Below are 13,149 nucleotides of genomic sequence, written 5' to 3'. Positions count from 1 at the left end.
TCTGGGTTTTTCTTAGTTTCTTGTTTTCCCACTCTTAAATTCAGCCCTTCACATCTCCACACCATTTTTGTGATGTTTTAAAGTGCGCGTGAAAATTTATGTGTGTTCATTGCGATATTTGGAGAAGTGCACGTTTCTGTGCTCTCATTCCCATATTGTTTTGTGAAGTCCAAATTGGGTAGATTCATATATTAAAATGCAAACTGAACCAAATTTCTCGCTCATCCCAAATTTTACCCACTATATGAAGACACATTATCTGTAACTGAAAAAGCAGACTGAATTTTTACTGTAGACATTTCTTCCCTATGGTTTCCCCCCTCAATTTTCATATTTTGTGGGAAAATGCACATGAAAATAATGTGCATATTCATGCAGTTCTTCAGACTTGTAGATAGATGCAGAAATAGTACCACTAACATCACAGACAATTGCATTTGCTCAGTAAAATCTATATTTTCCATCTATAATCCTTTAAAGAACCACTTTCATTTCCTAGGGTCAGGGAAGAAGAAGAAGAAGAACCCCCCCCCCCCTCAATTTTCAAAATTAGAAATTAAGAACTAGCATTTGTCTTAGTTCATTATTTTCTCTGGCTTACTCATTCTGGTCTACCTTCTACACATTATATCACTAACATACCTTTCATGTCATGTAGCAGCATAAGTAAATAAAGTTGCCCTTGTGACCATCAAAATATGTCCCTCCAACCCCTACACCACACAAAGAAACGCACAGCAAGATCCACATATGTATTCACAGCTGCTTATATTATTTTCCTAAAGATGACTATGCCATGGCTTCTGAAACCTGGGGTGTGTGAACATCAGAAGAGTAGCTGTTACATCTAAGTCAGGGGTGGCCAACTCCCAAGAGACTGCGATCTACTCACAGAGTTAAAAACCGACCCTTTTTGGGATGTAGGGCAAAAATGTTGAACTTTTTTTAGGGGACCCAATCTTGTTGACCTTCGTTGGGAGGAGCCCATGATCTACCAGTGATCTACCACAGACGTCCAGTGATCTACCGGTAGATCACAATCTACCTGTTGGACATGCCTGATCTAAGTAATGTGGTTGGCTGAATCAAAGACTGTATCTACCAAAAGGGTGCATCTATTTCTTAAGAACACATCTGGTTTTGCAAACCCCAATCTCCAACCCCCCCAAAAAAATCATCAGCAGAAGTAGCCAAAGAATGGCTACAGATATGCTTTTTTGTAATGCAGATCGGGTCCTCCATCAAAGAGGGCATGTGTTGTGGTGAGACCTGGAAACCGACACCCTGTGTTGTGGGCAGAGGCGTAGGAAGGTCAGGTGGTACCCGGTGCAGAAAATTTCTTTTCACCCCCCCATTGATTCCCCCCATGCAAAAATGGTTTTACGTTATTTCCTATTTTCTTACAAAGGAATAATAACAAGTAATAATAATAAAAAACTTTTATTTATATCCTGCCCTCCCCGGCCGAAGTCGGGCTCAGGGTGGCTAACATCAGGTACATAACATTGATATAAAATCAAACAATAATTAAATTACCTCCTAAAAACATCTCAAAATCAAATTAAAGTCTAATGAGATGGCTTTCCACAGGGTTAGGGTTGGGAACAGTAAGTGCTCCACTGAACTGAAATTTCAGCCTTCATGACATAGGAAAACAGCCAAGTGAACAGCTATTTTGGTGGAGGAGGGTCAAGATATTAACCGATATGCATGAAATTTCATATAGAGCTATATAATCCCTAGTATAGTAAGATAAGATCTTTGGAGCAGATATTTTTTAAAAAGTTTTTTTATGAACTGCCCTAGTAGGGCAGTAATTGTTCCTTGATAATTTGTCACCCCCTCCATTATGAAACATGGGGTAGACCCCCTTGCTACGCCCCTGCTTGTGGGTGGGTATGATTTGTCTGCCACAACACCCGATTGGAAGGTCCCTCAATGCTGGGTTCAATCGGGCCAATGGGGTGCAGTCCAAATGGATCAAGGGATCTATATATACCCATGCACGTGACCCAGAGCTTCCTCTTTTGGCCAGTGCATCAGAAACCTGCCCACCTCTCCCTACTTTTAGGGCTTTTGCACTTGACCTTGCTATGACGTCGTGTGTCATCTGTCATTGGGACAGGGGCATGGCAGGAATTTTCCCCACTTGGCTGATTGGCAGTTGCCATTTGGGTTTCGCCTGCCGCGTAGCAAATCATCACAACCTGTAAGGTTGCGGATAGGCTCTGGTTCAGGTGATTGGGATGGGAGAACGCTCTCGCCATCCTTATGTGAAGGGTATTCCGTTAAAGGAATCCAGGGACTCGATGGTTTGGTCAACCCCTGAGAGGGGGTTGTGCCCGTGCCTGAGTCCAGGGGGACATTTGGGTGGTGGAGATAGCCTGTTCCCATTATCCAGGTGTTCACCCTTGGCTGACCTATGCTGGAGCCCTGGGTCAGTGCTACCTGCATGGCAGGGAGCTAGTCGAACCAGAGCCTATGCAACCACCCACTTTCTGTAATCAATAAAGCTGTGGCCTAAATTCTGCCAAAACCAAACTAAAATTGGAGTCAAGTGTGAATTTATTTAGGGGGGGGAGGTTTCTGGGTCTGAACACGCAACTATGGTCAGAGGACAAACTAAGGGGACCTGCATTATCACCCTCTGGAAATCTTGTATGTGTCATGATGAATCAGGACTGCTTGCATATCAGAAAATTGGATGAGGACAAAACTCAGCTGCTATGATTCTTCCTCTCCCTACCTCCCCTCCACCTTTTTTTAGGGGGGGGAGAGTGTGGATGCAAGGCCTATGTGCATATGAATGTATGACTAGTACAGAAAGTCTAAGAAGCACTGAATGCATAAAGATGCCTTGTAAAATGTTAGGCCACTGATTCATCTGGGCCAATGATGCTTATACCATGTGGCAGCAGCTCAGGAAAAGGCCCTTCCTAGCTCTGGCGACTTAAGTTTCCTGCTTTGTGATTTGGGCTGTTCATTTTAACACAAGCTTTGTAGATATAACACAGCCTTCTATATAGAAACTTTAAGCTACAATCCTAAATATGCAGACTTACCCAGGAAAAAGTTCCACTGAACTCAGTGAGTCCAATATATGATTGAACTGCTGACTGTTTTTTTTTTTACACCATTTTTAAAAATAGTTTTAAAATCCCAAGAATACAGATGTCTTAAAGAGAATATACAAGGGATTGACCCAGGAACTTTATGTGCCCTGCCACTTCCCATATTGCTAGAATATTCACTGTAGAATGGCTGCTATTGAGCGTTGCTCTGGCTACTGGAACTCCAGAGGTTTTATATGAGAAATCATGTGCCATTGTAATAACATTTAATTTTCTTTTTAATTGATGGTTTAACAAAGTCGCAACTGATTCATTTTAACTTACCTACTTCTTATATTTAAGCAAGCAAGCCAACCAAACACAATTACTTAAAGTTGACTGAAACTAGGAGGATATATTTCAAATTAATTAAACGGTTCAACCGAGCAAAGCTAAGTAAGCTAGGTTGGTACGTTGCAAAGCCCATAAAAATAGATTAACTTTTGAACTTCATTTGAAAAGTTCAATTTTGTTTCTGTGAGGTTTTCTTCTGTGTCACAAAATCAATAAAATATCACCCTCCATATATATTTTACTTATAAAAGGAGCATTTTTACTAGCTTAATTACTGGGACAATAAACAGATACCAAAGAGACAGAGCAATTTTTAAGTCTATAATTTCATTTTAATTACTCCAGATCAATAGCAGTATTTGAACTGGATAGTCATTAAAGTTACTAACATGCAGCTTTAAGATTAATGCCATGTGCCTACATCTGCTCTTCCACAAACTGTCAAATAAAATCACAATTATTCCGCTGCCTTCACGATGTTTTTCCTGCTAAAATTAAAAAACACACAACATGCCTTGCTAAACAGGTTCCACCTGTCCAAGCTTTTACATCTCTTGACAGAAAGTATTTTATCACAAAACTATTGCAAAAATTACCCATTCAACCAACATTATTTGCTGTAATAAAATCAACTTGGGCTTAATGGAAATAAGCCAGTTGGCAAATTTACTTTGCAATTTGTATTGCTCAAATTACAATGTTATGCGGAAGTCTCTTAGCAGCACCTACAGTAATGGCCCTTTCGCCTGCCTCTAGGTTACAGATAAATTGGGATAGGAGTACGACAAGGCTGTATATTGTCTCCCTGCTTATTTAACTTATATGCAGAACTCATCATGCGAAAGGCTGGGCTGGATGAATCCCAAACCGGAATTAAGATTGCCGGAAAAAATATCAACAACCTCAGATATGCTGATGATACAACCTTGATGGCAGAAAGTGAGGAGGAATTAAAGAACCTTTTAATGAGGGTGAAAGAGGAGAGCGCAAAATATGGTCTGAAGCTCAACATCAAAAAAACTAAGATCATGGCCGCTGGTCCCATCACCTCCTGGAAAATAGAAGGGGAAGAAATGGAGGCAGTGAGAGATTTCACTTTCTTGGGTTCCATGATCACTGCAGATGGTGACAGCAGTCACGAAATTAGAAGACGCCTGCTTCTTGGGAGAAAAGCAATGACAAACCTAGACAGCATCTTAAAAAGCAAAGACATCACCTTGCCGACAAAGGTCCGTATAGTTAAAGCTATGGTTTTCCCAGTAGTAATGTACGGAAGTGAGAGCTGGACCATAAAGAAGGCTGATCGCCGAAGAATTGATGCTTTTGAATTATGGTGCTGGAGGAGACTCTTGAGAGTCCCATGGACTGCAAGAAGATCAAACCTATCCATTCTTAAAGAAATCAGCCCTGAGTGCTCACTAGAAGGACAGGATCTGATGTTGAGGCTCCAGTACTTTGGCCACCTCATGAGAAGAGAAGACTCCCTAGAAAAGACCCTGATGTTGGGAAAGATGGAGGGCACAAGGAGAAGGGGACGACAGAGGATGAGATGGTTGGACAGTGTTCTCCAAGCGACTGGCATGAGTTTGGCCAAACTGCGGGAGGCAGTGGAGGATAGGTGTGCCTGGCGTGCTCTGGTCCATGGGGTCACGAAGAGTCGGACACGACTGAACGACTGAACAACAACAACAACAGGTTACAGATATTTTCCTCAGAAGTATTGGAGGAACCTAACAGGGGGGAAGTGTTGAAGTGGTACCTAGAGAATAATTCACTGCCTTGCCAAATCCTTCCTTCCCTATCCAACACGCAATACTCTTACATGAGACACACACTTATTCCTGCTCTATCGACACATAATGGCACTCACTGATTTTACCCAGCAAACCAGTGAACTGGTTGCAACTGGCCAGATGTTGGACTCAGCTACATTAGTAAAGAAAAACCATTTTGTATTCATTATAAAACACTGCGACGCCATATGGCGCAGCGGAGTCCCGTCTTTCGCCAACTTGATTTCCCTTTACGGAGTTTACCATGCTTTTAACTGAAATACTTCTTTGATGTGTCTAGATCCAGCCATTATATAGGATATGATACCACAGTCCTGAGAAACCCTGGAGGATAATTCCCACAGCGAGGAACAACATTCCAAAACCTTCCAAAAACCTTCTCCTGGAACCACTGCAAGTAACGACGGTGGGACTCTGGCTGGCAGACCCAACCCTGAGAATGTGACTCAGCCACAAAAAAAGTTATTGACAGTGATTAAAAGTGACAAGTGAGAGGAGGATGTTTAGCCCTTCCCACATTCTCTGCCTTCTCCTTCTCTCCAGAGGCCTTGTGTCCTGGGCTGCCCCTCATACACATACTTTCCATGTAACTCCTCTGAGTATATTTTTCTTTCTACAAGATCTACAACATGATATAATTGTCAATTTAGATGACATGCTATAACACTCCTTATATTAAGGGGAGCCAGTGTGGTGTAGTGGTTGAGTGGTAGACTCGTAATCTGGTGAACCGGGTTCACGTCTCCGCTCCTCCACATGCAGCTGCTGGTTGACCTTGGGCTAGTCACACTTCTTTGAAGTCTCTCAGCCCCACTCACCTCACAGAGTGTTTGTTGAAGGGGAGGAAGGGAAAGGAGAATGTTAGCTGCTTTGAGACTCCTTCAGGTAGTGATAAAGCGGGATATCAAATCCAAACTCTTCTATTTCCTATACAACGTGCAACTATTAACGTTCCTTAAAAACAGATGAACTATAAAATATTATTAAAAATGAGTAACAGCAAGGATCAAGGGCAACAGATACAGTTGGCTCAGATTCGAATCAAGGAGACCTGATGAGAATAGGACTTCAAATGCTATCTGGGCACCCCTTTGGGAGCACTGAGGTTTTGTTCCTCTTTACCGCAACATAAGAATTGGGGCCCTACTAGCATTTACACCAAATTTCACCAAAATACAAATGTTCACAGCGGATGTAGGAAATTCTCTTTGGGGGCAAGAGGAATCTGAGGCATTTGAGAGACCAGCAACATATATCAGATGGGAAGGGCAGTTTGCACATCTTCATGGAGGACCTGAATGGAGACCATTAGGCAAGCTGTTTTGGGTGTGCCACCCTCTGCCTCTCATCATCACCAGGAGTCCTGGGGGATGAGGTCCAAGGTTACTGAAGAAGTTCCATTAAGTGTGCAATGGCTGCAAAAGCTGGGGACCAAAGCTGCCAATTATTTCCCCCTAAACTGAATTTTGAGGGAATAAGAAATAATTTAAAATTTTAAAAATATATCCAGGGAAGACCTGCATATATCTCCCTTAGCACAGACACCCTCACCCCAAGTCTGATCCTATGACTGGTGTGGATCTCAGACATAGAGTGTTACCCACATTAATATCCCCTTTTCTATATTAATTTTGCTGTTAAAAAAACAAGTCTGCACAGCACAAATCACTTACATTGGTACATACAATCCAACAGAACTCAATGGTGCTAATGGAACAACCTCTTAAACTTAAAAGCATCAATGTGGCTGCAAAATGGAACCGTCCTAATAACCTTTCATTTGTGCCCAAGCAACGACGACCAAATTAGCAACAGATCAGGCATCTGGAAACTTTTAACAAAACGTGCATCTTTATTAGGAAAAGATTTGTTTTTCTTCCGCTGGGCACCATTCCTTAATGTTTTGTTCACCACAAATGAGCTTGATCAGATAGGAGAAAACTAAACAAAGAACAAGTTACTTGTTTGTGCAAGGAAACATGTTTGTTTTACATTTTTAAAAGGTGAAATTCAGAATGGCATTAACTTCAGGGTATGACAGTAGCGACAAAACCAACTGCATTTGGCAATCTGCTTTACTAAGGGCAGGAAATGTTCTGTTCCTGATGGATAAAGTTCAAGCCAGGCAGCCCCTACTTGAACCCATGGCTTTTCTGCTTTCCCAATAACTACCTAATACTAGATTCTCAACATTTGATGTAGAAAACTTCATGGCAACACATTACACACACACACACACACACACACACACACACACAGTTTTCAAGATGTGCAAATGTACTCAATGAGCAAGTTCACACTGTCATGAAGTGATACAAAATGACAAGCATATTTCTAAAAACCAAAGTTATGTACAGTGTACCTCGACTTACGAATTACTCGACATACGAATTTTTCGACTTACAAATGAAAAAAGTGCCTGCATGCCTACGAATTTTTCAACATCCGAAGGACATCTGTTGGCGGTTTTAGATAGGGTTTACTTGACTTACGAATTTTAGATGCAGTTTACTCGACTTATGAATTTTTCGTTTCCAATGCATTCCTATGGGGAAATCGCTTTTTTCGACTTATGAATTTTTCGACCTACAAATGTGCATTCAGAACGGATTAAATTCGTAAGTCGAGGTGCCACTGTATGTTGTGCCTCAACATGCTTGTGCTCTGCAGTTAGGAAATAGCATCACCCTGGGACCTGCAATGTGCGGCAGAGGACTCTGATGAGCACGAAGCTCAGGCTTCTTCTAAAGTGGGGAGAACCATCCTTATGCCATTTGGGACCCTCACAACCAGATGACACAGCCTTACCGAAGAACTTGACACCCCTGATCTACCAGCCTTGCGGAAGTCAAAGACTGCAAAATGAGGTTCAGGTAACAACCCTGGCAGCTCCTCTAGGCAGGCATAGAGGAGCTACATAAAGCTTCAGCTCCTTGCTGGGGCAACAACTTCAGCCAGCTAAACAAGGCTATTGTTTTTTCTCTGCCTTCTGTGCAAGACAACCTCTGACTGCACCTTGTCTGCTATGGTTTGATTTTGCAAATGTTGACTGGACTTGATTTGCTTAACCTGCCTCTGATCTGACTTCACCGGATGCTACCTGCTTCAGGTGTGGTCCTCGGGCAATCATAGAAGAGGACAGGTTAAGGTATGCCAACAGTCAGGCAGGCTAGCGCATTTCAGAACGGCTTGCCGTCAGCTAGGTGAAATATTGCCTTATGCACACACTGTTTGGGAAATTTTAGAACTCCTCAATCTGCATTGCTAATGGAGAAGATATCTAACTAATCGTTTTATCTATCATCAGTCCTGCTATTTGCAAACTCAGGTGTTGAGTGCTGACAGAATTGGAGCCAAGTGAATTCCACAGCTAAGTCTGACTTGGGAGCCCTTCCTCCAATTAGTGGTTGATGTTTGTAATTACTCTGGGGTGAGAGAGAAGCACTATGCATGTTACAAGGAGATCCCAGCCAGGTCCCACACATTGCAGCTTGTATTGGAGCCAGGGGCGTAGCAAAGTAAATTGGTACCCGGGGGCAAAAATAAAATAAAAATTGTCAACCCCCCCCAGAGGCGTAGGAAGGTCAGGTGGTACCCAGTGCGGAAAATTTCTTGTCACCCCCCCATTGATTCCCCCCCAAAAATGGTTTTACGTTATTTCATATCTTCTTACAAAGGAATAATAACAAGTAATAATAATAAAAAACTTTTTTCTATATCCCGCCCTCCCCGGCTGAAGTCGGGCTCAGGGTGGCTAACATCAGGTACATAACATTGATATAAAATCAAACAATAATTAAATTACCTCCTAAAAACATCTCAAAATCAAATTAAAGTCTAATTAGATGGCTTTCCACAGGGTTAGGGTTGGGAACAGTAAGTGCTCCACTGAACTGAAATTTCAGCCTTCACGACATAGGGAAACAGCCAAGTAAACAGCTGTTTTGGTGGAGGAGGGTCAAGATATTAACTGATATGCATGAAATTTCATATATAGCTATATAATCCCTAGTATAGTAGTATAGTAAGATAAGACTTTTGGAGCAGGCATTTTTTTAAAAAAGTTTTTTTTTTTTTATGAACCGCCCTAGTAGGGCAGTAATTGTTCCTTGATAATTTGTCACCCCCTCCATTATGGAACATGGGGCGAACCGCCCCCTACGCCCTCCTTGCTATGCCCCTGATTGGGGCAACAGAAACAGGTTTCTTGCTGTCCTCAGCAGCCCAGCTGACACTCGCAAGACCCAATTTTTAAATTGCTGGCAATGAGGGTAGCTGGATTTTCACACCCTTGCCTCTCACTCTCAGCTCCCATCTCCAATATGAGAAAGACAACAACACCGGCCTACCTTACAAATCTGGTGTAAATATTACCAAGGTCAGGTAGTTCAGAAAGCAGGGGACAAAATGGCCCTCTCCCAGTGGGAAGGAAGCAAATTTCAGTCTAGTAGTTCATAAATGAAACAGATTCAAAGACATGCCCCCTGTTTTATATTATCTTGTTTTCATGCTGAATTTTGACAATGGAAGTAATACCACCAGCAAATGGAGAGAGTATATAAGGCAAGGCAGGGGATGTGGGAAAACATCCAAAACATGGGGAGTGGGGCAGTACGAGAAAAACTGGTATGAATATGAGATGTGCATGTATGTCGTGCTTCCTTGACAGGTTTAGCCCCAAAGCATGCTGGCATGCTGGAACACATGTGAGTAGAATTGCCAGCTCTTTTAAAAAGTGCTGTTTGAACAGGGCTTGTGGTGGAAGATTTGAAAAAAGGCTAAAGGGGGAGTGGAATAGTCCTGAAATATTTTTCTGGCAACTGTCCAGAAAGAAAGCAAAAGGGCAGTTTGGGCTTTTTTTCTGTTTAGGTGACAGTCCTAGGTAAAGGTAAAGGCACCCCTGACTGTTAGGTCCAGTCGTGGACGACTCTGAGGTTGTGGTGCTCATCTCACTTTATTGGCCGAGGGAGCCAGCGTACAGCTTCCGGGTCATGTGGCCAGCATGACTAAGCCACTTCTGGCGAACCAGAGCAGTGCACGGAAATGCCGTTTACCTTCCCGCCGGAGCGGTACCTGTTTATCTACTTGCACTTTGACATGCTTTCAAACTGCTACGTTGGCAGGAGCAGGGACTGAACAACAGGAGCTCACCCCGTCGCTTAGATTCGAACCGCCGACCTTCTGATCAGCAAGCCCTAGGCTCTGTGGTTTAACCCACGGCGCCACCTGTGTCCCTTAGGTGACAGTCTTGCCTGTGGCCAATTAAGCCAATTGCAGCCCATCGGTTATGTATGGCAGGCGACCGAGAGCTTGATAAACCTCATGTTTCTGCTCTCTGCGAAAACCCAAGCAATAAAAAATAAAGTAAAGTAAAGGGGGAACACTTGGTAAACGACTCTCCGTGGCTGATAGGCTGCAATTCAGCTTGGTGGCTCTGGATCACAAATTACGTTGGCTGCCACAAAGACACTGCCCAGTTCGCTAAGACACTAGTCGCAGGTGGCATCCAAATTCTAGGACATGTTCTTTATTTCTTTTTCTAACTTGCTCAGTACTTAATGAGCGAATGCATCACGAAATGGACCGCAGGACCAGCTTTTGTGCCATGTCAAAGCACAGCTTCTGTTGGGTAAAAAGCCAAACTTCCCTGAGCTTGTACAACTACTTATCCACACTACTTCCTCTTGTCCTGCTGCCCCCCAAAAAACTACTTTTTAGCACTCAATTGGAGCAAACAGCAATTCAGGTTTTCTCTGAACTGATGTTTGCTCCAGTTTAGCATTGAAGAGTGCTAAGGAGCAGTGCAAAGTGCGAAAAGCGCTCGGACTCGGACACAGTACAAGTGGAAGTGTGGGCAAGCCCTCAGTTTGGCCTGAATATCAAATCTCTGAGTTATTTGTGTTCATTTAAATGCCTCTCATCCCTTTTCCGACATGGTAAAGAGTTAAGCATAAGAAATAGCCAAGAGGGACAATTAACTGCTGAAGATTTTAAACACACTGCAATACTTTATCTGTGGCTTGCCCTTCAAGAAAGGTGCTATGATGTCATACCCTGTCTATAGCAAAACCTCATCTGTGGTTATAGTTTGATAACACTTTCATTAATGAAAGGTGTGCCCCCTGCTTAATGCTTGACACAGGGGGAAAAAAGTGTAACATCAGCAAAATGTTAATAGAGAAGGGAACATGGATCTTACAACCTCCCTATATACTTGCCCATCAATCTGCCTAATTGTTACCTTTTCACCTTCTGAATTCCTGCTTCCTTCTCCTTTCTGCTGAATGTTGAAGCAGCACTGCTGGAGGGATAAAGTTTCATTTCACTCTCAAAAGCCAACCAATCCGTAGCTGGCAACTTTTCCCTTTTCTTGCGAGGAATCCTATTCGGAATAAGGGAATTTCCCTTTAAAAAAAGGGAAAGGTTGACAGCTATGAACCGATCCAAAGTGCCTCTTCCTACCATTGCACCCTTAGAATCCTAGAATCCTAGAGTTGGAAGAGACCACAAGGGCCATCCAGTCCAACCCCCTGCCAAGCAGGAAACACCATAAAAGCATTCCTGACAGATGGCTGTCAAGCCTCTGCTTAAAGACCTTCAAAGAAGGAGACTCCACCACACTCCTTGGTAGCAAATTCCACTGCCGAACAGCTCTCACTGTCAGGAAGTTCTTCCTAATGTTTAGGTGGAATCTTCTTTCTTGTAGTTTGAATCCATTGCTCCGTGTCCGCTTCTCTGGAGCAGCAGAAAACAACCTCCCTCCCTCCTCTATATGACATCCTTTTATATATTTGAACATGGCTATCATATCACCCCTTAACCTTCTCTTCTCCAGGCTAAACATACCCAGCTCCCTAAGCCGTTCCTTGTAAGGCATCGTTTCCAGGCCTTTGACCATTTTGGTTGCCCTCTTCTGGACACGTTCCAGCTTGTCAGTATCCTTCTTGAACTGTGGTGCCCAGAACTGGACACAGTACTCCAGGTGAGGTCTGACCAGAGCTGAATACAGTGGTACTATTACTTCCCTTCCGCTATACTCCTATTGATGCAGCCCAGAATTGCACTGACTTTTTTAGCTGCTGCATCACACTGTTGACTCATGTCAAGTTTATGGTCTACCAAGACTCCTAGATTAAGCTGGATAATATTCCTGGTTATGGGGGTCACCTTTGGTCCTGGAGGCCACAATTACTGGCCCTACAGTAGCATTTACTTTTGCTTTGTGCCTCTGTTTGCAAGATTTCTCTGACAAGTTCGTTGACAAGCAGAAAGGGTTCAAAAGTCTGCATCGCCACATAATGTTAGATGGGCATTAGTGAGGCTGGCCCTTTCCCCCTGTCTCTTCCAGCAAAACTCTAGGTGATTTGGAAGCACCTGCTTGGGTAAAAGTGGGAGGCACTTTGAGGAAAGCTGAAATGCTTTTAGTAAGACTAGCGAAGTATCTTTGGGCAACCTATGCATTTAACTGCAGGCTGGCATGGAGATACTAAGCAGGTGTAGCTTTGCCTGGCATGGAGATGCAGTGACCAGCTTCATATGCTGAGTTTTTTACTTTTAAGATGCTGTCAGAGGCAGAAGAAGAAGAAGAAGAAGAAGAAGAAGAAGAAGAAGAAGAGGAAGAAGAAGAGGAAGGAGGAGGAGGAGTAGTTTGGATTTGATATCCCGCTTTATCACTACCTGAAGGAGTCTCAAAGCAGCTAACCTTCTCCTTTCCCTTCCTTCCCCACAACAAACACTCTGTGAGGTGAGTGGGGCTGAGAGACTTCAGAGAAGTGTGACTAGCCCAAGGTCACCCAGCAGCTACATGTGGAGGAGAGGAGACACGAACCCGGTTCACCAGATTACGAGTCCACCACTCTTAACCACTACACCACACTGGCTCTTATCCACTACATCACACTAGCAGTGGAGCAGGGGCTGTAACCCCCCCCCAAAAGGTGGTAATACTAAGC

This window comes from Lacerta agilis, chromosome 5 (genome assembly GCF_009819535.1).
Source record: "Lacerta agilis isolate rLacAgi1 chromosome 5, rLacAgi1.pri, whole genome shotgun sequence".
Taxonomy (NCBI): Eukaryota; Metazoa; Chordata; class Lepidosauria; order Squamata; family Lacertidae; genus Lacerta; species Lacerta agilis.
Note: the sequence above shows the minus strand (reverse complement) of the source record.